Raw genomic sequence first — 406 nt, forward strand, 5'->3', positions numbered from 1 at the left:
CAAGCTGCACTATAATAAATGTGAGGGCAGTAGAAGAGACGTCTAGGTTACTGAAGCTGTATCACTTATACCAGCTGCCTTACCAGGGGAGCCAACAAGCCTGCAGATGAAGGATACTGAAGACTTCCGAGAGAAGTGGGACAATAAATATAAATTCTGCCAGTCAGCTTGATTGAGCCAAAAAGTGGAAGCAATTCTAGAAGCTGGCACATCCAAAGTTCCTTGAACAGGAAGCTTGGGGGCAGGGCAGACCCTATCACCCTATGAATGCATATGCATTGAAGCCAAGAAAGGATCCTTTTTCTCTTCTGAAGAGTTGCATGTGTCATTCATCTCCCTTCACTGACTGTAAATCAAGAGGATCTGTTCCCTTCTGCACTCCTATAGTGCTCACAGTCAGAGAAGA

Source organism: Cuculus canorus, chromosome 5 (assembly GCF_017976375.1).
Source record: "Cuculus canorus isolate bCucCan1 chromosome 5, bCucCan1.pri, whole genome shotgun sequence".
NCBI lineage: Eukaryota > Metazoa > Chordata > Aves > Cuculiformes > Cuculidae > Cuculus > Cuculus canorus.